Source organism: Phyllostomus hastatus, unplaced genomic scaffold, assembly GCF_019186645.2.
Source record: "Phyllostomus hastatus isolate PE091 unplaced genomic scaffold, TTU_PhHast_1.1 phas_scaffold_78, whole genome shotgun sequence".
NCBI lineage: Eukaryota > Metazoa > Chordata > Mammalia > Chiroptera > Phyllostomidae > Phyllostomus > Phyllostomus hastatus.
In genome coordinates, this window is record NW_025334041.1 from 80,056,602 (window position 1) to 80,084,260 (window position 27,659).

The following is a 27,659-nucleotide window of genomic DNA, read 5'->3' on the forward strand; positions in this document are numbered from 1 at the left end:
GAGCTAGTTTTTGTTGGTAATGACAATATCTCATTTGGTAAAATGAAATTAATACTAATACTGGTAATATCAATAACTAATCTTTACTGAGTGCTTACCATGAACCAGATACTGTTTAAAATACTTTTCATATTTTATTTCATTCATTCGCACAACAGCCCATGGAATACATACTAAGTTTCTTGCTGGTTTGCAGGTAAGGAAATTGAGAGGTTCAGTACAGAAATCATACAGCTTGCAGTGGTAGAACCAGGAAGTGGAGAATAAAGATGGTTTACTTGTAAAAACACTTTTATAAATTTGGAAATCAAGGGAGGTCAAATTTATTGTAATTGGGGCAAATGGTATTTTGTTTGGGGTATAATATTGTACATTGGTGTTCTGAGCATTAAGGTCACTTCCAAATGTGCTTCACTGATGCATAGGAAAGCAGTAACCTCTGCTGTATGCACTACACTTACACCTCCATACAGAGATTCATAAATCATTTGAAGATTACATGGCAGACATGGATAAAAGGATGGGAAAAGGGAAAGAAGATGGAGTTAAAATATACCAGTAATTTGATGCCTAAGTGGTAGAAGAGTCATGGCAGCTTCAAGGGTGTGAGGAGTTTCACAGAAACAGAGAAAATGGTGAACACAGACCTACTAGATAGGTATCAAGCACTCTTCTAAGCATGTAACATATGTTGACTCACATGATTTGCACAAAAACCACATGAGGTAAGTCTTCCTATCAGAGCTATTTTAGAGATAAGAAAACTGAGGACTAAGGGGATTGAATAGCTTGTCCAGGCCATACTGATGATAAGCAACCAAAACAGCTCTCGAATCTGGGCATCAAGGCATGAACATCCACGGTCTTAATCATACTCAATTTACCTAAAGGAGAAGCTTGAGATGTAAAACAAGAAAAATCAGAGCTTGAAATGTCTGGACAACATTTGTAAGTACAAATCAGTTAGGAATTGGTCTACTTTTGTTGACCATCAGTGTGTGTGTGTTTGAGGGAGAGAGAGGTGGGGGGAAGGAAGGAGGAAGTGCTATGCTCTGCATTTTAACATATTTAAAGTCCCTTAAATAGGGTAATAGAGGTAAATGATATGACATAAAGGAGAGTGAAACTGATTCATTTTTTTTGTTATTTTGCAACAAATAGAAAGCTAGAGGTTGAAGTAATTTATTGAAGGAAGTTGTCAATAATCAGTCGATAGACACTCCTGTTTTCAGTCTAGTGATTATTATGTTTGGCTGAAATCAATATTGAAAGATTGTTACATCTTTAGACTTTACTTTTGAACTTCATGTCTTGCAAATTATAACAGCAATACATAATTATGGCATGAAGTGAAATAATAAATACAAAGAACTCTCTATGTAATAATATCACATGCCTTTGTTATATCTCTTCATGTCAGCTCCCATCCCTGAAATAATCGAATGTCAGCCTAAAATCTGTCCCTCCACATAGTCCTTTATTAAAAATAGCATAATAAAAGGAAATATCTATAGGTGTAACAATAAACAATTACATCACTACTATGAAAAATTTAACTTCAGAAATTACAATTTTTTCTGGAAATACAAAGCTTACTTTTGCCAAATAAATGGTCTCCTGTAATCTTCATGACTGCAAGACTTGCTCTGTGTGTGTCCAGATGATCCACTATGCTTGAGACCTAAAGGAAGAAAAAAATCAGTGTGTGAAATATCGGGATGGCATTTCTAAGCATAAACCAGTTAGAATTAACCCATTTTGCTGATCAACTGTTTGTGTATGAGTGTGTGTGGGGGGGAGGGGAGACATGTGGACAGTTTGTGGGCCCCATCCATGAGCACCTAGCTATAATGTAAATGTTGTTCAAGTGTTTGGGCATCATATTAATAAGAAAAAAATGTAACTCTTAATTATGATCTTACTAAGGGTCCCCAAATTTTGTTATGCTAACCTTATTTTAGAAGTATCCCATCAGCTTTTATTCATATGTTTGAAAGGACTTCACAGGCATTTAATTTTTGAACAAAATTCTTATGGTATGACCAAGATTTGATCAGTGTGCTCCTGTGTTGAGGTCTGCCTTGCCTGGTCTCAGGAAACTGTAACCGCCCGTGGTTAAGGCTGAGTAAGAGGCCTCAGCACCAGGAGACATTAAGGAGACAAAACTTATTTCCATGGCATGAACGCTGCCTGTTCTGTGCTGGCCTCCAATGCTTGATCAGTTAGCCAATGATGGGTAAGATTTCCCATGGGGGGAATTGCCTAAGACAGGCATGATCACATGTAGACCTCAGGGAAGGACTTAGGGGGAAGTGGAAATGAAGGGGTGATTGCCATCAACCCCTGCCCCCTCGGCTTTGCCAAAGCCTGAGTTCTTGAGAAATCCAAGTCTCCCAGCTGCCTTTGTCTCCTCTGCCTGACTCAGGCCTGTGGAAATAACAGGGGCTGTGCAGTCCAGACCAGAGTCAGAGGACCCTGGGGGTAATTAGACCTGAGACATAGAATATGAAAGATCCTGTAAGACCTGCTTGCTGGAGGATGCTCTTTAATTAGAATATGAAGGCACAGGCAGGAAATGAAACTAAGTTTTTAGGTACTGTAGTCTTTTTAAATGATAAAACCCCAAAATCTCAGAATCCCAGCAGGAGATCTGCCAGTGCCTTTGAAAGCTAACAACTTGTAATTTGCAAACTGTATCTGTATTCAAGAATAAACATTTACTTGGGTGGGAGACTGAGGCGCTCTCCCCTAGAGAGGGTGGCCATGATGCTCTCCACTAGAGAGAGTGGCCGTTTCATACTTATTTCCCCACAGGACTCAGATGTCCATGTGTATGTTTTTTGTTGTGTTTCGATGAGCATCCTCAGCCGTGATGGATACCGCTGTATCCATTTCACTCTTGCCCATGTATCTCTTTGTTCAAGCATGCTCTATTCTATATACTTACTACTTTTTGTTATTTTTTCTTAGGATTCAAGCTAAGTAAGTGTCTTATTGTTAATGTGTGGTTGCCTGATACTGCTATAGCTATAGATCATATTAGTGAAGGCATTTAACTTATAAATGAATCAATCAACAATTTCATATCAAATGTCTATTTTCAGAAAGCTATTATATTTTATATAAAATATTATGAGACATAATTGTGGCTCTGAAAAATGTTTAAATTTATATTACAAATGTTTCTTCCATGGAACTCATAATGCTTCACACATTACATAGTTTCATCATTCCAAGATCTCATTAGGTCATGTAGTAGTCATTATAATACTAATAACTAAGTAGCATTTATTGAGTGTCAGGCAGTGATAAACACAGTAAAACTTATACATTTAGCTCAAAAATATGTTACCTCTGGGATTATAAGTACTTTATTTTTAATAACCATTTTAATAAAAATAGCTATATGGTGTATTTACTCATCCATCTGTGTTTACAAAGTATGCAAAAGTAACAAATGGTACCATTTTAAAAATTTTCCCTAGATAACTACCAAGATGTCTACCTGATAGATCTGCAGCCAGTCTGACCCTCTTCTGATCTCTGTGACTTATTGGAGCAGGAGTTGTCTTGCATAAATTCAGATACAATCAGTTCATTTTCACCCTCCTTTTTAAAACCTTTCTAGAAGTAAAAGAAAAACAGCACATCATATAAGGCCCTGGCTGGATTGACTCCAGCCTACTTCTGCAGTCCATTTTACACAATTCTCCATTTTCTCTTTACACTGGAGCCACACTGTCTTTCTCTGAGATGCTTTTATTAGCCACAATCTCTCCTGACATCAAGATTTTTAAGCATGTTGTTATTTCTGCTAATAATAATTAGAAGAAGAAGGAGAGTGGGAGAAGTGGAACAATGTAAGTAGCTAATATGCTCTGACTAAGCCCTTACTATGTTCCAAAAGCCAATCCAAGCACTATGCATATATTATATGAGGTCTGTCCAGAAAAAGGCCAACCACTGTTATTACAACGAGAACGGTTTGCAGGACACTGATATAACCAGGCAGCCAAGGAGAGTGGACTGGAATTCGCATATGTGGACAATAACAACTTCACTGTAGTAGTCAGTGGGGGCAGTAGACACCATTGAGTGAGAATGTGTATTGTGTGGCCATCATATTCAAAATGACTGAGCAAGTAGAACAATGAATCTGCATTAAATTGGGTATTAAGTTTGAACATTCCTCCACAGAAACTATTCAGATGATTGAGAAGGCCGCAGCTGTGGACAAATGGATATTGGCAGCCTCATTACAACAATGCACCCACTAATGCATCATATCTTGTGCAGAGTTTTTTGTGAAACATCAAATCATTCAAGTGACTTAGCCACCCTACAGTCCAGATTTGGTGCCCTGTGACTTCTGGCTTTTTTCCAAAACTAAAATCACCTTTGAAACTGAAGAGATTTTAGACTATCAATGAGGTCCAGAAAATACAACAGGGCAGCTGATGGCAATTGGGAAAACTGTGTGAGATCCCAAGATGCCTACTTTGAAGGGTACTGAGGCATCATTACCCTTCATGTCTTATGTACAATGTTTCTTGTATCTTATATCTTCTTTTGTAAATGTCTCTATATTTCATAATACATGGCTAGATACTTACTGGACAGACCTCATCATAGAATTCAATCCTCACAATGGCCAGTAGAGTAAGACTATTAACATAGAAACGTAGAGTGATCCCCCATGCCTTTTGAGTCAATGGGATCTCCACCAAAATATCACTTCTTTAGAAATATCTTATTTTACCTCCTTGATTTAGCTAAGTTCACCTAACATACACCTCAAAATACAATGTTTTCTACAGGGCTTTAAATACCAAGTACCATGAGGGAGGGAAATATCTTTTTTTTTGTTCACCATTGAATTCTCTGAATTCCTCACAGGGCCTGGAACATAATACCAACAATATACTTGTTCTATCAATATTGCATGTTTGATGTGGGGGGATTTAAAGAACTTTCACACATACTCAAACATTTTCAAGACTTCAGGCAACGCTGATAACAGAAAGAAGTGCTTAACACACACGGTTTTGAGGACAGTCTTGTGGAAGGTGCTGATATTATCACTGTGGCATTGTTGTAGGAAGTATCAATTAGTCAGCAGTTCTTGTTTCTGGAAGAAAGAACAACTTTGAATTGTGAGATACAAAATTTCTTCTTGAGTCATCCAAACACGTGAACTACTGAAGTTTAGGAAACCTGAAGTGCTATCAATTGCAAGGCTCACCATTATTTTTGCATATGCTTCTTATAAAGAAAATGAAAATACATGATACTTTCTTTTCAGTCAGAATCTTGTATATTTTACTTATCAAAAATATTGCTTTTAGACTATTTAGACAAGGTTATAAACATTGATAAAATGAAAATATATGTGAAATAAATTGGTTTTGCTGTTTGTAAAACCTCTTCATATTTAACACCTTTCTTTTCTGTATCCGATTTTAACCCAAACTCCTCTGTGATCTTGCCTGCTCTCCATAGCATTTAGAGTGTTGGTAGTGCAGATTTTCTGAAAATAACACTTATTATTGTCTCTGCCTCATTTGCTTGTTTTCTTGTCCATTGTTTTCACAAGCCAGTGACTACTAGTCTGAAGTTTTCTGAATAATACTTTCTTGTTTTTAACCAAAAGATGACTTCCAGACAATAATCAGGACTCATATCCCTACACCAAATGGAACTTAAGTGGTTTATTGATTAAAACGGAGAACAGTCACAGTTTCTAGCTAAGAGACCTGATACAAGTTTATACTTATTCAAGCAAGGAAAATGATGTCCAACTTCTATTTAGTTGACTGTCATAAGATATGAAAAAAGTGGGCTTCATAGTCTCAGTATAATGTATGTAGTGATTATATGCTGTCAACTATGTCGCTAACACTGTGATAAATATTTGCTTTTTGTCATTATTTTTCACAACTCAGTCCAGATAAGTTTATGTTCTCCATTTTAAAGATGAGGAAAGAAGCTCAAAGAGAGAAAAAGATTCATCGACTTGCCCGTAATAAAATAACTACTATAAAAGCTGATGCATAAACTCTCATTTGTAGATGTGGAATAGCAAAATTAGGTGACTGTGAGCACTGAATGAGGTAAACTACTTAAAGTTCTCAGTACAATATTTGGAAAATAGTAAGTACTCAATACATAGTAACTATTTATATTGCTCATTTGTTCATGTATTTTTGAACATATACATAAGACAGACCACTGTTCTAGGCAATGGATATAAGTTTAAAATAATAATAATAATAATAATAATAATAATAATAATAATAATAATAATAATAATAAAGAATAAAGAATAATAATGCCTTAGCCTTTGCTCTCTTGACCATTTATTCTAGTGGATGTTAATAAAGATTTTTATTTTCAATGCAAAGACTTTATTTAAATCATACCAGATCATCTTAATTCAAGGTGAAAAAGGGATGTTTATACATTATACAGACTTTACCCAGCTTTATGAAAGTATACAAAAATATTAACAGAATCAGTTTTCTTAGTAAACAATTGCAGCAGTTTTACTTCATTGTGAGAAAGGTTTTCATATGAATAAATAATGTAAGCAATTATAACCTGTACAATTGTACAATAACCAGACCTCTTTATTGAGGAGAGCACCTCTTAATTAATAGATGAAATGGCCAAACAAGATGGTTCCATTAAAGTATTAGACTCATTCTGCAAAATAAAATTTATGACTACAAAAGAAAATCTAAATATATCCCTGGGACATTTGAAACTATACTTATCTCAAGCAAAACTATTCCTGAACATAGTTTGGTGTTTTAAAAATTATATGTGATGTAAGACATCACATCTATTAGAAGTAAAATGTATTTTCACTGCCTTTTAGAAAATGAATTCAATGTTAGTTAATTAATTCATTGTCATTGAATTAGTACAGATTTGCAAGTTTAAAGACAGGAGTGGCTGAGTTTTAGTTTAATTGGCATTAACATTCTGAGTATCAATGCCCCAAATAAAATTATTTTCACAAAAGATATTTAATTCCTTAGTAAACACTAGAAGAAAAAATTTGTTTTTGATTTTTCCCCATTGTACTTCACACTCCCATGTAATGTCTCTCATACATGACTGTTTATAAATATTTGGGCCTATTTAAAATATTCTTAATTGCATCCCTATCTCCTTTGCCAGTGCCATGACACTTTCATTACTGTACTGTAGGCTTATTTACTATCTAATAAGGCACCAATCACTTTCTATATTTAGATATACAGTACAACTTTTAAAAGTACAATCTCTGGGACCTGCCAGCTTGGTTAATTTTATAGTAGCTGTTATATATCAAATAATACTCAAATATTTCTAGTCTCAGTTGCTTTATCTGTAAATGGAAATAATGGTATTGCTTTCCAAGTAGTTTTGTACTGAAGATTAAATGAGACAATGCATGTAAAATAGAGTAGTACTGTCCTTTAGATAGTGCATAGTGTAGCAGTGTTGCTATTGTTGTTATTGCTTTTGCTATTTCAAAGAAGTCCCATCCTTTTTAACATACTGATGTTGTTGAATTCCAAATATAATTCTGTTTGGATTGTGATTGCTATTAAATACTTTTAGTAACTAATTTTTGGAAATAATAATCTTTGGTATAATCTGTATTCTCATCCAGTATATTTATTTATTTGTTTGTTTGTTTATTGCTAATTTCTTCTTCAAGGATGATATGTTTTTCTAAGATCCTGAATTCAATGAAGATTTTTAGTTTTTCTTGTTAGATAACAGAAAAAATAAATAATAAAGCAATGTTTGTTTCTGCATTTGGCTATATTTGGCTTTATTCCATAACATGCAAAAATGGTAGAAAAAGGAATAGGAAAAGAGAAGGTAAAACAAAATATGACATTAGCATTGTAAATACTTGGCCATAGTACTACTGGCAGCTTACTAGTGAATTATATCTAATTTTTTCAACATCCTCAGTTTGGTCCTGGCTTTATTGCCCTTTTATAGATATAGCATCTTTAGTTTAAAAAGGTCAAGTAATTTCAACTTCACATCACTTCAGCCTGAATCTGATTATCATGAACTCTTAACACTGATCTGTTTTAACTTCTTACTCTCCATAGAGCCTACATGCATAGGTGGAGTTACTCTGTCTCAAATAACCTAAGGAATAAAACTATTCCTTAACTTCTAATTAGCAGAATAACTTGGTTTACTTTTGTTATTAACTCCTAGTTCTATTGCATTAGGTCCACATAACAGGGTCTATGTATTTTATGCTTTTCAGAAAGTTTTGAGATTATGTCTTTGATATAATAAGGCCTGCTTTTATAAAGTGTTCCAAGAGCCCCAGAATGAAGAATTTCCCATTTGAAGGGTTTCACAGTTGACATGTCTTTGCTTTTACCTATCCTGTAACAAATTTTATTTTTTGAAAATATTTTGTTATTTTATATATATATTTTTTAGATTCAGATTTTTCTTCTGTTTTTGTTTATTGTTGTTGAAGTACAATTGTCTTTGTTTTCTCCCCACCACTCTCCCCCACCCCACCTATCCCCATATTTTATATTTTTCTAATCGTCATCATTATAAAGGCTGAAAAAATAGCTTTTAGATTTAAATTTATATTTTATTTCTACCCTACCTACAAAATAAACATTTTTAAATGCTATTTTAAAGTCACATTACTATTTATGTTGATACCATTAATTTCTGTATTATGTAATCTATGTCAATATTATTTTAACATTTTTATTCAATCCTATAATAATATTTACCACCATACTATAATACATAAATTTTGTTCATTTCATAGTTTGGCAATATAGTTTGCATGTATTTTATATACACTTTATATGACATTTCATAGGCTCTGAAATAGAATATATTCATTACAATATTGTGATCTCTTTTAATTTAAAAAATTGAAGATATTTATTCAATTAATTATCAGAATTTTAATTTATTAAAGTTAAAATCACAAGAATTTAATTCTGAATAATAGCTTGATAGTAATCTTGCTATACATATAGGGTAGCTATACTTACAGAATACTGTTAATTATTTATAATTGCTTAATAATCTCCACATAATTTCTCCTTTGCTTCTGTTGGAGGAAATTAAAAGGAAAATAATGTTAGAAATGCTCAGTTAATATATGGTTATTTATTTTATTTCTATAATCAGGGGAGAAAATATTTTAAAAAGGAACTGAGATGATATTAAATGGTCCATAGAAAAATCTAAAAATCTAAAATAGATTTTCTGGCCTTATGTTTTCCATCAAACATGATTCAATTAATTTTAGAAGTATACTTTTTATGTTCTTTTTAATCACTGTGATAACTTTACAAGAGCAGCGTTAATGTTTTACATTTATCTAGCAAGTTAAATTCCTTATTAAAGTATACTTTTTTTCCAATTCAATGAATTTTCATTTTTTAATATGAAAAGGTTATGCCCCAATTTCCTCAAAGCAGCTTGGTTATTTTTTAATATATTCCTTTTTAAATATTTGGTGTAATAGCTTTAAAATTATGGCTTAAGAAGTCAGTGGGGTTGAGTTAATACAATTACCTTGTTTTCGTGCATGAGTCAACAAATAGAGTTCATTAGAAGGTTGAATCTGTATAATAAGAAGCTGTTGTGAAAGGAAAACCATATTTAAAATTTCTCATGCTTGCCTGCTCAGAAGGAGATATTTAAACAGCCATACCTTTCATATTTAAAAATATCATGATATTTTTTATTTCTTTAACTATCCTAAACATCTTGCTTGATAAAAATTCATAAAAGTGATCATATTTAGCCAACTGAAAATGTACAAGCCAGTGTCATGGAAAGTTTATCTTAATTAAAAGTGATACTCTTAGCAAAATTATTATACCCTCCCTCAATTCTTCTAAACAGATCACTGTCTAAACAAATAATTATAATTTTATTTTAATTTTATAAACTAAATGTATGAGTTATTAGTATAGATCAATTATTTATATTAACATATAAGTTGCTATATTTTGTGTATATTCTCAGCTGAAAAAATACTTTTTGTTGTAGCTGTACAAGAACTGATTGCCAGTTATATTTTAAGAAGCTATTTTAAGAGTTTAGAGAAAAGGTTGATAAATGATTTGTCTATACAAGTTAAATATTACCTTTATAACAATTATGTTACATATAGAAGATAGTTGAATAATAATTTAGGACTAACAGCAGAAAATAAAGTCTTGGTAAAAATAAAGGCACAATTTGTATATATCTTTTTTACTATATTTCATCATCTAATCTTTGTTTCTTATGATTTACTCATTTAATCCATCTGAAGCTTTCTAGAATTTTTAAAATTTTTTTATTTAAGTGCCTGTCAATTTTGGGGGTAATGATTTCAACACGTTAATCTCTCTTCCTTTGGCTTTAAATTCATTCCTAATATCAAGGTGTGACTCTTAATATTATTTTTATTTTGACCTATAATTATTTAAAACCAATTATATTAAGTATATAACACCATATTATATATGTATGAAAGTAATGTAATTTATTTTACACAATTATCTGACAAACTTAGCTTTGATATTCAAAGATAGATGACTTTCTTATTTTTAGGACCCTAGTCATTATTAGACTAGAATCATTGACATCACCTTGAGGCCTGGGTATATGTTATGGTCTGCCCTGTAATTCTACCATCTTGTAATATACTTGACTTTCTGAAATGATGTATAGTTTCTTAATGATTTTAGTTCCTACTCTGGGCATTCTTTTTTTGTACTAGTCCACAAAATACATAGCATGTTTTCATCACGCTGAAGGACAATTTAATACTTTTAGTATTGCTTTTGATATTTTTCCTTCAACTTTCTATCCTCGTTGAAATTATCAGTGCCTCTCCTAGTCATATATATTCCCATGTAAATGGCAAGTCAAAACTACCTAGGGAGAAATATCGATGTGGTAGAAATCAAGGAACTAGAAATGTGTGAGGGCATGAATCAAACATCTCCCTGATATTTTTATTGGTCTTTGATTTTTCCCCCTTGTGATTATGGTTGAGGTAAATAAGATTTTAGTTTTGTAGCTTTGCAATTGAACAGGTTTTGTGTTTAATGTTTCATTTTATCCTCATAATCTTATTACATTAATTGGATATTATGATCTTTATTTTACAAATGACAGACTGTGCATAGATAGGTAGCTGGCCTGTCTGAGTATTTTCATCCAAGCAATTTAATTAACAGCTGATTGAATACTAATATTTAAAAAATGACTTATGATACAATTTCTCACTACAAATTGTGGAAATGTCTTCAACTCTTCTAATTGCTTGTCTTCAACATCATTTATAACAGAGGTGTCAAACTCATTTTCACTAGGGGCCACATCAGCCTCACGGTTGCCTTCAAAGGGCCGAATGTAATTTCAACTCCTGAACAGTTAAGGAGTAGTTACATTTATACATTTATACATTCCTAAAATTATTGCAGTCCTTTGAAGGCAACTGCGAGGCTGATGTGGCCCCTGGTGAAAATGAGTTTGACATGCCTGAATTATAAGGTCACAGAAATCTCAAAATGAGAATCAGGAGAGCTGATCAACAAGGTCCTCTTTAAGTGTAAATCAATGGTTCTCAACTAGAGGCCATGTTGCTCCCCCAGGTACATGTGACAATGTCTGGAGGTATTTTGATTGTCACAACTGGGTGTGGAAACTACTGCCATCTAGTGAATAGAGGACAAGAATTCTGCTAAACATCCTACAATGCACAAAAGAGTCCATCACAACAACAAAAAAATATTTGGCTTAACATTTTAATAGTGCTAAGGCTGAGAACCCCTAAAACTGGAGGATCAGGTCCACTGAGGTAGAAGGTGGGCACAGAACCTTTAATTTAGGTTTAATTTATATACTTATTCGCTAGCATCCCTATCATTCCCTATGCTCATGAATATATGGTATGGTTTTTAGAAGTAGAATCATTGGGTTAAATTCCTGATTTTACACCTTATTGGTGTAGTAACCTTGGACAAGTCACTTAACCTTTACCTTAAAAATAGGAATGTTATAGTAACAACTTATAAGCTGTGGAGTTGTTTTGAAGGTAAATAACAATCAAAGCACTGAACACCCAATCTGGAAAGTAGATACTCAATTAATGACATCTGTTATTTTAATTTTGGGCACCAATTGTTATGAAGATATATTACAGGTCTAATTAATTTCTGCCATTGGTTCTTTTTAGGCTGATGGTAAAACACAATTAGTCAATTGTTGGTAAACTCAATTAATTCATTAGTTTCTGGACACAAAGGGTTAAGGTGTTCTTTTATTGCCACTGGTATATGTATGTTTCTGATGTTCACCAAAGCCTATGTAAAGTGGCTGGGTTCTTAGTCACTGTTGGCCCATTTTGGTATCTTTTGAAGCTTCTTCACTCTCTTCATCCTCTTTCAGCAAGTTATACCACCCTGGCATTTGGAAGACACTTTTTGCAATGTGGACACAGATAGTGTCCACACACTTCATGCTGCCTGTTTGACATCCTGACCCTTTTGTCACTCTCTGTCTCTATGTCCATGACAGGGAACATTTGGAAGTATCCTATACCACTTTTACTCTGTGGTGAGCTCAGTAGGATGGTCTCATATCTAAACACTGTAGCCATTTATGTGAGACTTCAATGCTGTGGCATTACATGTACAGGGAACTCTAGAACCCAATGCTCATGCAAGCTCATGAAAGGATGCTCAAGTAATTCTTCAATCTAGAGTCCCAGACTCATTTAGCAATTTTATTGTTCTCTTTCCATGAAGCTTAGACAAGGGTGAAATCACAAGGCAGAAAGCCATTTCTTAGGGAACATTTCCAAAGTTCCCTTGATTCTTTTCTTCCCCCTTTTCTCTGATGCTTCTCATGTCTCAACTCAAAGGTGAGTAGAAATATTTATTACTCTTTCTGTAGCATCACAGTGACCTGGAAATTTTCCTTTCAATACTCTGATTTGTATGAGGGTTTCTGCTTTTGAAAATCCAAAAGCCAAGAAAGTCTTTTTTATTTAATTAATGGTAAAATGGCTATGCCTGTGTCATCGAAAGGCATCGATGAAGAATTAAAAATGGATAGGCAAACTTACCAAAGTATTTCCTAACCAGTATATAAGCTTTCTTTACTTCAGATACCCTCCACTACATAATGAGGTTAATTTATAGGTAGTGTTTGGTTTTTAGAAATGTAGGCAGTCTTGCATCTATTAACATCAGTGCAAGTTTTGAGATGGAAGGTGATCTTCTTGGCTCAGCAACCTGTCTTGACTTCTCAGTTCTTATTTCCTCAAATAAAATATCACTCTCAACATATCCTATTTTTCTGGTACTTCACTCATAACTTTCTGTTCACACATTCTCTCCTACTTTCATTCTTAGAGGAACAAATGGGGAGACTTGTCTGAGTCCTTCTACAAGACGGAAGTCTTCAAATCATTGGATGCCTTTCCTTGCCATGCAGGGAGAAGGCTCTGTGGTTCCAGAGGCATGGATAGATTTAAGGGATGTAATTTCCAGACCCACATGCACTATTTCCTAAAACTGACTTGCGTGAGAACTGCTTACTGGCAGATTTTCTGTTCCTACCTCCTCTTTCACAATTGTCCCTCACCTGTTTTACGGAAGAAAGATACAAGAGCTATCTTGCACCAAAGAGACAATTGGAGAACATTACCTTTCTAAATGGTGGTTGTAGGAGCAAAGCGAAGACAGTGTTAATAGCACGGAAAGATACAGAGCTTCATGTCATCCTAGTTACATACTTCCTGCTTCCATCTAAAATGAAATAAGACTCTGCTCCTTTCAATATTTCTTATCAAAACTTAATTTTTTAATTTTAAGAGATTTAATAAAGCATCTCATCACAAAATAGAGACGCAGACAAATTAGAATATGCAACCATATCTTACATAGTGAAGTTAAAATGTTATGTATTTTTTATGTTTTCATAGCTGAAAACTTCAGATCTTATACCTAAGATACTCATCCTGAATATTTTATTCATTACTCCTGAAAGTATCCAGGGCAGCAAATACCCAGAATGCAAACTATTATATAAAGAAAGTAAAAAGTTAAAAAAGAATATGTGTAGAGAACACCCCTTCCCACCACCCAATTAAAGGTGAACAGTGGCACTGTGCTCTTGCTTAACCTAGATTGTCTTCAAAAACTATTAAAATGGAATAAACTTAAGAAAAAAACCCTGGCTTTTAACAGATATCCAAAAAGCTTATTAGTGTTGGAAAATGAATGCTTACACAAAGGAAAATGTATCAAACAGGTTAGAAAAACCCTGTATTGTAAAATAAACAAGACAAAAGGCTGGTACAGGGTTTATTGACAAAGGCAATGTCTTTTGACAGGTATGTAAGGAAGTGGTGCTTCTTTTTCAGGCGTCTTCACTGCCATTTCATAGGTTGGCAAAACACTGTGAAGGTGCTTCAAAGCAGGGTACACAGCAGTCACTGGTGTGTTTCTGTTGTTGGTGTATTTATAGCAGTTCAAACCACAGTTGATTAGATAAGCCTCAAAAAGGGTGACTAAGGCAAGAACAATGAACAGGAGGCAGCTGGAGTCCAGAGCCAGGAGGTCTTCTTTGTAGTGAAAATCAGGTAATTGATCCAGATAGTCTTTGATTCTTGGGAAATGAGAGAACTGATAGCAATCAGGCAGCTGAGGAAGAAGTCAAAAAACCAGTAACAGAAGAATGAAATAAGCCAACCCATTTGTTAAGAAATTTATCTATATACCAGCATTAAATGGATTATAAACATAAGAACAGAGATGACAAAAAGAACATAGGTATTATCTGCCATTTTCTCAAATGAATAGTAATTGCCAACGACTTCATATTGAATGTTGACAGATGGCATTGAGCTTGGACAGGACCTTCACAGTCAGCAACACTGCCAACAGCTTTAGCACTGTGTCCCCAGTCTGGTCCTCCTACTGCGGACATGGCAACAGCTGCAGCACCCAGTACTGTAGAACCAGGTGCTGAAGCTCCACTTAAACACCACTGGGAATCTCATAGGCCTTGTTCATGGGTAGGCCCCTAACAAAGGCTTTCCCCCAGCGTTTGAACCCCATTAGCTCTGCCACTGTGTCCAAAACCAAATGAGATGTCTTCGAATCTGTTGTTGGCCGGGCTCCAACCAACTACTTCAGCCAGCCACTTTGCACCTGAGCACTAAGGGCCTAGAGCACAGGTCGCAAACTCGAGGCCTGCAGGCCAAATCCAGTCCTCCATCTTGTTTTATCTGGCCAGCACCTTGTTTATATCCGGTAGCAGCAGCACCGAGCTCTTCGCCCCTAGTTAAGGAGTAGTTACATTTATACAGTTCTAAAATTACATTTGGCCCTTTGAAGGCAACCGAGAGGCTGATGTGGCTCTGCTGAGAAGGAGTTTGACAGCCCCGGCCTACAGTGTTCTTGCTCTACCTCAGTTTACCCTTCCTCCTCCACTTTCCCTGCACACAGGCCAATGGAAGAGCGGAAAACTGGGTGGGCTTGACTGTTGATTGGAAAAACTTGAAGATTGATAAGATGTAACACCCATTAGAAGTACTGCTCGCTTTAGTTCTTAAGTGAGGTCAAAGACGGGCTCAGAGACCTAGATTAGTTGGGGTGGGTGTAGTCTGGAAGGTGGTGACCTCTCTGTTACCAAAATGGCAAATAAAAAAATAAAAGCACTTCATAAGACAAGGGAGAGACAGGATAGGTAGCTGGCACAAAGGGCAAAAGGACTTTTCTAAGTGATGTCTTCCTTGTGGACTGCTTTGGAGGTGTCATTGGAGGGCGGCTGCTAACACTTTTTTGTTCTATGTATGTGTATATATCTATACACATTTACACAGATATATGCTAAATGTGCATTTATCTCTTTATCTATCTATGGAAGAATTAGAATGCAGAGAGAAGGTTGTGACAATGACATAAGTCATATGATGATTTTCACTTAAAGTAGTTTTAGTTTTTCTGAGAGAAATCTGTCCAGTTAGAATGAATGATTTGACAGTGAGGACTGGCTTTTACCAGTGACATCTTTCCTGAATTGAATAAAATAAATCTGTCCCTTGAAACAGTGTGTGTGTATATGTTTATATGTGTGTGTATATATATACACACACATATAAATATATACACATATACATATAAATAATCACTTAGTTTTCAAATCTTTATGTGGGTCATATGACTAAAATATTTGAAGGCCAATGATTTAGAGTGTTCTAAAATATCACTGGAATAAAATGGAAATATTAAACAGTCAGACTAGCTCTCTGTAAGTCATTCTAAATATAAGTGACAAACTGCAGGCTGACTCTACCTTATAACAGCAATTAAACAAAAAGTCCTCACTTAAATTGATTTATCTTCATTGAGTACTTTTGGAATTTTCACATCAAATTGAAAAGTTCATCTGTACCTGAAATCTTGCAGTGGTAGGTTTGAGAAATGTTTACAAAAAGTAATATGAGGCAGATGTTTTTTAATAGAAGTAAACATTCTATATTAATAATAAAATCTTAGACTTTTAATATAGCTGCCAACATTGTTTGGTTTGAAATTCCAAAGCTAGCTAGCTAGATGATAGATAGATAGAAAATGGAGAATAGAAATTACGGAAAAGGAGAACATTAATCACATATTTCAAAACATTGGAACTGCTTTAATATTACATATACATTAGTAAGTACATTTGCTTCTTAATAAAATGAATGTTTCCTCATCTGTGCCAAATACAAAGTTAATTAATATTTAATATATTTTCCTCCTGATTCTGGGATACTTAATATTTTCAACAAGGCTTTCTTTGCCTTCATGGTCTCTATTTTCTAAAGAAGACAGATATAGCAGAAAAGAAGCAAGAATTCTAAGCCTACAATTAAGGTGTTTTTTCCCTATTATATCATATATTAAAATAAAATGTTTAGTTAATATGTTTAGTTTAATAGTGATAAGGGAGCTGGGTAAAAAGATAAGGCCCATTCATTTATTCATTCATTCATCCAGGTATAATGGATTTATCTAATGCCTGTGAATACAAATCTATGATAGTATACTTTAAAAATTAATTAAATACAGCCCACATATTGCTTAAATTATACAAGAAATTAAAACATGGAAACTAGGAAACTAGGACACTGTAGGGTAATGTTTCAATTTCAGAGTGGTTTTACAAAATTTTACAGAGCTCCCCACGAGGAGCATCCACCAGCACCAGAGATCTGGAGAAGGAGTCCATGTGAAAGGTTCGGTAAAATGGTGTTCTCCTTGATGAAGAGGCATTTGCCAGATGTGGGAATGTTGGGAGACGTTCAAACAATTTCTGAACAGGCAGGTATGTTATGCAAGAAAGGGTAGATTCATTTGGGAAACTCAAAGCAGTTTAGTTGCCCAGGGAATAAGGTGCATGGTTATATGGCATAAGACTTGAACAGAATTAGTGAGGAGTTGAAGATGAAGTTCCCAATGTGTTAAGAAAAGCAATTAAAATTCATTTAAAAAAATTCTGGGAAGTCATCAAAATGTTTCAAGTAAGGAAGTGATAATGTATATATTTTTTTATTTTGTTGAAATTATAATAATTATTGTGAAAAGAGATGGTCAGCAGTATGCAAAGAAAGGCCATTTGGGAGAGGTAAAGAATAATGATTGCTGAACTTAAGTAGTGACAATGGGAAAAGGTGCAATGTGTATAAATTGCATTTATAAAAGTAATCTTCCAATTTATCAATTCAGTAAGTGTCAGATTAAGTGAGAAGGAAGCTAAAATGACTCCTATGGTTTTGGTGATTAGGTATAAGATTATGTTAATCTTACTAAAATGCAGAATGTAAGAAAAATGACACACTTTGGGGGACAAAGCAATGAGCTCACTTTTGAATACATAATTTATGACATTACAAGGAATACACAGATGGAGGTAACCATTTAGTTGGAAAATCACTGGGTATCAGAAGGAAGGTTTGCATTTCAAATAACTCACGAGTGTACAACAGTATATGGTCAGCATTTATTTCCATTGTAAATGACAGAAACCCAAATCGCATTAATATAGAAAAGAATATTTTTAATCTCATATGACATATAGGGCTACTTTCATGTACAAATTTATTTAGAGTCCCTAAATGCCATGTCTCAGTTATTTCGTCTTTGTTGGCTCCACTTTCAGAGTACATTTGATGGCTGTCATCAGCTTCAGGCTTCTCTCAACAATGACTATTGTCTAGAACCCATATTTTCATGCCACCAAAACCTAGAAGAAAATAGAATAATTTTATTCTCTAACCCCCACCCCCCTCTGCACCAAATATCTCACAACTTCTGTACTGAGAGTAGGTTGCTTGTCTTCTTAAACTGATAACCATGGGCAGGGTACAGGGTCAGCTCATTGTCATAGGCTAGTCTTGCCTCTTTGGAGCTAGCTACAGGGAACATCAAACTCATCTGGAAACACTTGGGCTAAGAGCAAACTGGAATATGTTACCAAAAGAAGGGAATGGGATGCCTATCAGGCTAAAATAGAAACCTAAAGGGGGAAAACAGGAAACATATTACCTTGAATAGTGTATAGGAAGGAAAGAATGTAATTTTGTTACCTTTTAAAGAAATTCCAGTGTTTAAAGAGTCCACAGTGAGTGAAGTTTTGGCAAAGACTTTTTGAATGAAACAGCATATTGTAATTCTTAGATCATTTTCCTGGATCATAAGTTATTTATCATAATCTATTATTCCATATCTAGAATTCTTCTTTAATGATTTACTTCACACTTTCCCACATTGGAGCTCAACTGCCATTTGTTTTACACCACACAGCTTCATGAGTAGTTTCTGCACTTTACTCCCACTGACTCAGCATCCCTTTGCTTAGAACAGCTTGGATAATTTACTGTGTACTCCCACTTCCAGGTTATTTATAAGAATCTTTAAATAAGATGACTGTCAAACCTGGGGAATGACATTGTTAAATTTTCCCACCCAGTAGAGCTCTAATTTAGCTCTGTTCCTATTCTCTTAATTGTGTGCATTCCTTATCCATGGTAATCTGTGTATATTTGTTAAGCGGCACACTATGTGCTTAAAAGCAAACCAGTGTCTTGGGCATACTGATGAGTTCAAAGGCATTAAAAGGCTCTTACTTAATCACAAGGCAATTCAATTTTATTTGCCTTTTTAACAGTGTTAATGATGAAAGTTTGCTTAAGAGCATGCATTAGCTGTGTTCACCATCTACTGTTCTGACTCTTCCATTAATGAAAGTCCTTGCCTGTGTTTCCTATTGACAATGCACAGGCCGATTTCAAGTTTTCTTCTCAGTTTTAAACACTTACCCAATTGATACTTAAGTTATTTTTAACCTATTCCTGAAAAATGTGAAAACACTTCCTAGAATTATTACTAATAATGGGAAAAGGAAATATTTTACTGTGAGTTAATTGGACTGATTTCCAATTGTCAAATTATGGATTGGGGCCAGCCTCCTGATGGCAGGATCAGCAGGCCAAGGTGAAATGATAAAAATAAGGATGCTCACCACAGCTTAACAGAAAGTTCCATTATTTAATAGAATAGAAGGCCTGTCCATACATCCTTCTGATTTTGGGGGGATTAAAATATATCCTTCCTTTGCTGATGATGTAGTTACTGACTGAGTAATATGTGCATTTTTAATATACATAGTTGGCAAGTAAAAAAGTTGAAAAATTTATTCTTGTTTTCCTTACTTTTTAAAACATTATATGGTTTGTAAGATTCTAAATGTTAGGAAAGTTGATATGTATACCAACAAGCAATGAGTTTCATCTATTCAGCTGAGATTTGGTTTTAGAATCTGAGTAAAAATTATATATCCCATGAATACTGTGTTCTTCCCGATGTTCTTTCCCCTTGGCAGGCTGACAGCCACATCATATAATAAAGTGAAAACATATGTTAAATCAACATGTCAACTACATACTGTTTCACATGGATCGTACAGCTACAAAATATAGCTTAGTTATCTCATAATACTCTAAGAATTTTCACTTCACAGAAACAGTACAGGAGAATATTCTCTATATTCTGTTGATAGTCAGATTGTTGCTTCATGTGTTTATGAGCACACGAAAATGTGTACTTTTTTTCAGTTTAACAACAATCTTCCCCAGGGAATATTATTTCATTGCTGAATGCCTTAGTTAAAAAAGATAATATATATGAAAATATAAGTAGAGAAAGATTATCTGATGATGTTTTGTTATTTCTTAAACAGATATCCCTTAGGATACTAAGAAGTTTCCAAGCACTTTGTTAAGTGGTAGAAATAAATAAGATCAGTCATGGTCCCTGTCCTTATCAAGACTAAGTAATATTAGGGGATGCAAACATTCATCAATAATCTTACAAAAAATACAAATTTATAACTTTGGAAACAGAGAATATATGTATGTATACATGTATGCATGCATATATCTATAGATATATCTATGTCTATATCTTTCTGTCTATATTCAAAATAACCAATAGATTAAAAAATGGGTTTGATGGGTTGACAATTGTGAACTGTTTTAAAGTAGAGTGATGGGGTAAACTAATGACTAAGTTGAGAATTGTATAAAAAGATAGAAAATGAATAGAAAAATACAGAGAACTCTTATAAGAAGTTTGTCTATGAAACTGAAAGATTTTTAATTTTGTCCTTTTCAGACACTGTGTTATTCTGACTAAATTAAAACAAGACAAAGGAAAACTTAAAGACTAAATTACATATAGTGTTCTCTGAAGAAGAGTAGACATTATTAAAAAGGGAATTCAAACTAAAGCAGGAGAAGAGAAAGGCCCCGAGATTTCAGGGAAACAGATTAATGTGAAAGTCTAGTTAGCAGCTGCAATAGGCTAGTCAGTGGTTGCAATGAAAGGTGTGTGAAGATAATTCAAAGTTTCTAAGAGAAAAAGGAGGCTTTTAAGTGTTTTACTTGAGTACCATTATCCACTTAATGTGATGAAAGTATTGTTCTGACTGAATGCAGACAATGGACTGTAGAGGAGCCAGAGGAATGCATATGGGTGGGTGATTTAGGTGTCTATTGTAGCTCGTACTGAGAAAATGGCGTTAGCAATAAGATGTTCTGAAGTCAATGAGCTTCAATAAAATTTAACATGTATATTGGAGAGAATTTTTTAATTGAATTTGTGGGGTGACATTGGTTAATAAAATTATGCAGGTTTCAGGTGTACAATTTTATAATACATCATCTGTATATTGTATTGTGTTCATCACCCAAAATCAAGTCTTCTTTGGTCACCTGTTATCTCCCTTTACCCTCTTCTACCTCCCCCACACCTTCTTTTTCTCTGGTAATCACCATATTGTTGTCTGAGTCTATGATATTTTTTGCTTAATCCATTCATCTTTTTCACCCAGTTCCCCAAACCCTCTACCTTCTAACAGATGTTAATCTCTTCTCTGTATCTGTGAGTCTCTTTCTATTTTTTTTGTTCACATATAAGTGAAATTATATGACATTTGCCCTTTTTTGACTTATTTTACATAACAAAATACTCTCCAGGTCCATCCATACTGATTCAAAAGGTAAGATTTCCTGCTTATTTTATGGCCAAGTAGTATTGCATTGTGTAAATGTACCACAACTCTTTTATCCACTCCTCTACTCATGGGCACTTTGGCTGCTTTAAAATCTTAACTATTATAAACAATGCTGCCATAAACATAGGAGTTCATGTATCCTTTCAAATTATTCTTTTGGGTTTCTTTGGATATATTCCCAGAAGTGAAACCACTAGGTCATAAGGCAGTTACTTCCATTTTTAGCTTTGAGGAAACTCCATACTGTTTTCCACAGTGCCTGTACCAATCTGCATTCACGCTAATAGTGCATGAGGGTTGCCTTCCTCCACATACTTACCAACATTTGTTTGTTGATTTACTGATGATAGACATTCTGATAATATAGGTGATATGTCATTGTGTTTTTAATGTACATTTCTCTGATGATTAGTGATGTTGAGCATTTTTTCATATGTCTATTAGACATCTGTATGTCTTCTTTGGAGAACTGTTGTTGAATTGGATAGAGAAAATAAGGAGATGAATGTCATGGTTACCCCTTATTAACTGACTTGAGCAACTAGATGCATAGGTATTCCATTACATGAGATGACAAAGTTCGAAAGGAGACATACAGACCATTTAGAGATCACACCATTGGGACACCTAAGAGAAACTATCAAAGAGGCCATGGATATAGATTTATGGAGTTAAGAATGAGATCTTACTTGAAGATATGTTTGTTGTGTCTGTGCTTGTAAGTATTGATTGACATGTGTGTGATTACTGTGGGTACCTAGAAAAATAGTACAGAAATGAAAAGAAGAGAGACTTTAGACTGTGCCTTGAAAAATTTCAATCACTAGAGAAGAAGAGGCTCCTAAGACAGCACAGAATAGGTAGCTTAAAATAAGAAAAAAAGTTCAAAAGAGAAATGGCCAGGAAGCCAAGGGAAAATATATCACCAAAATGAGTGCCGCTTAGAGGCCAAATAATATGATGGTTGGAAAATAGTCAATAGATTAGAAAAAATGGGTTTGAGGGGTTGAACATAATGTACAGTTTTAAAGCAGGTGATGGGGCAAACTAATGACTAAGCTTAGAATTGTATAAAGGGATAGAAAACAAATAGAAGAATGTAGAAAACTCTTATAAGAAGTTTGTTTATGAAACTGAAAGATCCCTAACTTTGTCCTTATTTTTCAGACACTGTGTTATTCTGACCAAGTTAAAATAAGACCAAGAAAAACTTAAGAAATTAAAATAAAAATATTTAAAGAATAAAAAATACTAAATTTATTTATTTAGATTTATTTAGCACAGTTTTTTATAATTCACATAGGTTTTTAATAGATACCATGCTTAATCATCCTCAAAAATCTGTCACTATGATTCATAGGTGATTTATATTCCATTTAAAATATCAAGCATCTAAAATAAAAAAGAATATATTAGTTCACCTCCTAGAGCCTCAAGATATTTTAATAAAAACAATTCAAACTAATAATGGACTCAGTAACAGTTGCCTCTGCTATGTATAGACATCCTTGGGTCAGTAGCCAAATACAATGTGACTTTCACAGGAGTGTGCATGTACTTAAATCTGGAACTCAAGTTTATAGCACATGCACAAAACATTTGTTTTTTTCTGATGCATTTTTCATTAAATAATCTCAAGACATTTGTATCAACAGGCTTGGAAATTTACACAATAATTTTTTAAGTTGTTTGATGGAAAACAACTTTGCTAAAACTCTGGAAAACTTCCCTTGCTAAAATATTTCACCCATCAGAAAGTTGCTAACAGTGACCTCACACATTGTGAAATATACATTTCATTGGATAAGAAACTTGTTTTTCTTAAAATGAAAATATTACATAGGAAAATGATGAACTACCTCATGGCCATTATTGACGGGTTAGTACTAATGAGTTCATTTGATCTTATCCATAGTGACAGTGAACAGATAATAGCTCATTATATAATGAAAATTTTAAGTAATTTTAAGTATTAAGTAAAATTTTTGAAGGCAAAAGAGTAGAAGACAATGCCCACAGCTAAAGCAATATCCATGGAGACTGAGTGAAAAAACATTATTTCAAAGATTTTTTTCTCAAATTTAACTTTCTAGTAATTGCTGGTTTAATCAATAACAATAATAACAGTAAACTAAAACATATAGAATGTTTACTATTTGCCTGACATTGTGTTAAGTTTGTGTAATCACTAAGGGCTGAAGCATTACATTAAACTGGGTTATTTAAATTCAGATTCTGAGTTCTCAACCCTCTCAATCACTATTACATCTTCCTATCCAAAAATTGTTGATGCAAATTGTTTAATAACTACACAGATATCTATATAGGTAACAGAAAAACACATGAATAGGTAATTTAGACAAAATAAAAACAATAAAGATACAAAACAAATTAATAATCAATTAATGCTACTTAAAGGCAAACTATCATCTTACATGTAATTATTAAATGAAAAATGAATTGTACTAAAAATTAGTTGTCATTTAGCACTTTGGTGTTCTTATGGAGCTCATGTACAATGGATTGGCTCACTCAGCATTCATTCATAACTAAGTTATCTCTTTTATGGGAACTAGAAGACTAAACATCCAATTTTCCTACCCAACTTCTAGTCAGGTATATACTTGCACCATGGTTCTCACAGACAAGAAGTCAAAAGACATGTACTGGAATTTGTTGCTTATCTACATATAAGACAAAACCTTGAAAAGAAACTTTTGCTCCTTGCATTCTCTACAAGTCTGGGCTTTTGATATGGTACTAGGGTCATGAGTTGTGACCAAGAGGCAACACTAAAGATGGAAGAAAAGATGAATAAAAAGAATGTGTGTTACTGAAGACCTCATGGTGCCACTATACTATTCCCAAACATTTTATTATGTGAGATAAACAAAACAGTTCTTGTTTAAGTAATTGTTATAGGATATTCAATTCTTTGCAGCCAAAGGCTTTCATAATCTCTACAGAGAGTGATTTGCCTTTATGACCCAATAATCTTTCAAATAATGAGAACTTAAACACAATTATTTAAATTCTGGGAATTATTCCAAAGAAATGGATTTATACCATACTTATATGACCTACAATGAATGAGTTTGGATAAGAAATTATACCATAAACAAAAGTGTTTATTTCAGCACTATTTATAATATTGAAATTAGAAAAAAAATTAAATGTTAAATAGGGGTTGAAAGTAAATTAAACCAGTGATGTTTATTTAACGGGCCATTATCTAACAATGAAATGACTCTTGAACATGAATAATGCTAAGAAAAACTTATTTTAATATAAATAGAAAGTTAAAATTAATATTTAAAATTATATACAGTATGGTTAAAATGCGGTATTAAAGCAAGTATAATGCTAAGTTTAAAGTTGATAAAGATTATGGAATATTTTGCTGCTCTTCTATCAGCTGTTCTTTTCTTACTCTAATTATAGTAATGAGTAAATAAAGCTTAGAAACTTTTAAAACTTTCATGTCAAATATCAAAACCAGAAGTAGACTGAATGGTATTGTTATAGAAAAGCAACTCAGACAGCTTTGGGGTTTATGAAGTGGAGTTCTAGTCACACATGCAGACACAGAGGAGGCAGTTCCCAAATTCTGGGCCCCAAGCTCAGGTGGGGGCTTGCTTATATTCTTGCTGCAAAGGTGGAAGCAGGAGAAGGGAGGAGCGCAGTCGCTGGCGGGAAGCAGGCTTACAAAGCAGAATGCGGAGGTTAGAGCTCGACCTTGAGATAACTGCTATCTAAGAATGGCTACTGCTCAGTTACATCCTGTCACAGTCCCCCCTTTTGATGCTATAAGGTGCTTTTACCCCTTTAGCATCACCATATACCTGGCTATACGGCTGAGGTGCTGGGGAAGGTTGCAACTGCTGATACTGGTGTTGGTACCACTGGAGAGCTAACACTTTGGCGGCTGCCTTACGGGTCACCGTGGCCTCCAGGTGTTGGACCAAGGTCCAGAGGATGCAGGGTCCCATATGCCTGACACCTTCAGGTTTGGTATCCTACGGTCCTGGATATCACTCCAGTCCAGTATACCTTCCCTCCCCAAGTGCAGAGGGATTGCTGTGGCTGAACGCAACCCGATGGCATGTCAGTGCAGGAGCTGAAAGCTGACCCTGATACTAAGAGACCACTCTACTGCTGAGCATAATCCTACACCCAAGGATATTACATTTGCAGGCTGGGACTGAGGCAGGGGCCGAATTACTCAAGCGAAGCATACAATAAATCCAAATGCAGAGACCAAACAGAGATAAACTATTCCTAGGGCGATCCACTCCTCGGGATTCCATTCCACAGGGGTCACAGTCACTTGTCCAATTCCCAATACTCCTGCGAAGGTGCCAATTAAAGTCAGAACAAAGGTCCATTCCTTGGCGTCTTCTTTACTGGCTGGCATCCTCTGGAGCCTCAGCGTGGGTAGCCTAGGTGCAGGCATAGTTCTTGAGTCCTCAGGATCTGCTGCTGCTTTGGCCCAGCTGTAGTGGATCCAAGGGATGATTCCTGCAACTCTAAGGGCAGTCGGGGAGGTTAGTAACACCAAGTGAGGCCCAGTCCACACAGGTTGGAGTGGTTCTTTTTTCCAATCCTTCACCAATACATAACTTCCTGGTTTAAAGGAGTGTGCTGGCCCCCCTTGGGGTGGGGGGTCCCTGGCCCAAACCAGCCCGTTTATTTTTCCTAATGTTTCCCCTAGCTTCTGAAGATATTTTGTCTGTCCTAATTCACCTTGCAACCGGAGTCCCTCCTTTTGTATACTGAGAATTGAGGGAGGTCTCCCCAAAACTAACTTGTATGGAGTATATCCTGAGGGGTTAGGGGTGTTTCTAACCCTAAGCAATGCTAGCAGCAGCAAGTCTCTCCCGAGCAGTCCAGTTTCCCGGTGAAATTTAGCTAAGGTTTCTTTGAGAGTCGGTTCATCCGCTCTACCATCCCAGAACTCTGGGGTCAATAGGCAGTGTGTAGTTTCCACGCGATGTTCAGAAGTGTGGCTGTTTCCTGGACTATTTGCGAGACAAAAGCTGGCCTGTTATCACTTCCAATGGTCAGAGGCAATCCATACCTTGGGATGACCTCTCTCAGGAGGGCTCAAGTGACTTCCCGGCTTTTCCCCGTCTTGGTGGGGAAAGCCTCAATCCATCCAGAGAAGGTGCACGTGATTACCAGGAGGTATTTAAACCCTCGGCGAGGCTTGACTTCAGTAAAATCCATTTGTAGGTCTTCAAAGGGTTGTCTACCTGTGTGCTGTATCCCGGCCTCATCTCTGGGTGCCTGGTGGTGTTGTTCTGAGCACATGTTATGCATTGTGCTGAGGCGGAAGCACAAAGTGCTGCCAAGTTGGGGAAATATAAATACCTCTTCAGCAGATTTTCTAGGTCTTGCCCATGTGGGTGAGGGCATGGCACTGCCTTACTAGATTGCTAGCTTGCCCCTGTGGTGTGTATATTCTCCCATCTGGCAGCCTCCACTCTCCTTCAGGGGTCTTCTGACACCCGGCCTGGTGTGCCCACTCTACTTCTGCAGGAGCATAGTCCTCTGGGCTGACTTGAATGTCCAGGAGGGGGCCTAGCAGCAGAACAGTTATTTTTGCCTGGACTGCCCCAAGTGCTGCCGCCTTGGCAGCCTGGTCTGCTTTCTGATTTCCCCAGGAAACTGTGGTATCAGGCTTTGAGTGGCCTTTGCAGTGCATGACGGCCACCTCGGCGGGTGCCCATACTGCTTCTAGTAGCCAGAGGATCTCTTGTTTATTCTTTATCTCTTTTCCTTCTGCTGTCAACAACCCTCACTCTTGGTATATGGCACCATGAATTTTTCCCCATTTTAGGGGCTTGGTATCCAGACCCTTTCAAGCCTGGTAGAGGGGCCTTGCCAAGGAGGCAAATCCTGGTATCCATATCTGGCAAAAACCTGTGGCTCTGAGAAATTCCCGCAATTCCCGTCGAGTGCAGAGGGGGAAGGGAATTGGGCTATGACGGCTTTCCTTTCAGTGCTCAGGGCCTTCTTCCCTTGTGAGATAA

The 27,659-nt window shown here is 35.3% G+C and overlaps 1 protein-coding gene and 1 pseudogene across 2 annotated transcripts in view; one reads left to right on the forward strand and one right to left on the reverse strand.

Annotated features, from left to right (window-relative positions):
- The window catches only part of LRRTM4 (leucine rich repeat transmembrane neuronal 4), a 758,612-nt gene that overhangs the window by 76,175 nt on the left and 654,778 nt on the right, over nt 1-27,659 (forward strand). The window lies entirely within an intron of this gene.
- On the reverse strand, nt 14,370-27,331 carry LOC123812102 (annotated as a pseudogene).